Source organism: Eimeria mitis, genomic scaffold, assembly GCF_000499745.2.
Source record: "Eimeria mitis Houghton genomic scaffold, Emh_scaff258, whole genome shotgun sequence".
NCBI classification, from domain to species: Eukaryota; Apicomplexa; class Conoidasida; order Eucoccidiorida; family Eimeriidae; genus Eimeria; species Eimeria mitis.
The window spans coordinates 13866-14335 of record NW_013570921.1 but is presented as its reverse complement, the minus strand read 5'-3'; the positions used below and the strand labels follow the sequence as shown (position 1 = coordinate 14335).

The 470-nt window shown below is 56.4% G+C and overlaps 1 protein-coding gene across 1 annotated transcript in view; it reads right to left on the bottom strand.

Annotated features, from left to right (window-relative positions):
* EMH_0005680 (uncharacterized protein) overlaps positions 1 to 470 on the bottom strand; it is a gene marked incomplete at both ends in the record, with an annotated part of 12040 nt that overhangs the window by 3028 nt on the left and 8542 nt on the right. The gene's annotated exons all lie outside the window — the stretch shown is intronic.

Genomic DNA, 470 nt, shown 5'->3' with positions numbered 1-470 from the left:
CTTAACAATTCTTTTGCTGCAGCAATTTGAAATTGTTGTTGATGTCTTAGCAGCAGACAGCTGCTGCTGCAGCTGCTTTTGCTGCTGCTGCAGCTGCTTCTGCTGCTGGAGCTGTTTTTGTTACTGCACCAGCTGCTACTGCAGGAGAGTGCACGTGTGCTGCGCCGCGTCTCGCTGCTGCGGCAGCTGCTGCAGCTGCTGCAGCTGCTGCAGCGCAGGCAGCAGCAGCAGCAGCAGCAGCAGCGTTTAAAGGCGCAACGAAGATATGTGAAAGAGAGCCTCTTGGTTGGCCCTCTCCCTCTGCAGCAAAACCCGCACATAAGGAGTGAGAAAAGTCAGCAGCAACAGAGCCAGCAGCAGCAGCAGCAGCAGCAGCAAAAAAAGCAGCAGCAAAAGCAGCAACGGCAACAGAGACGGCAGAAGCAGCAGCAGCAGCAGCAGCAACCGAGGCAGCCGCAGCAGCAGCAGCA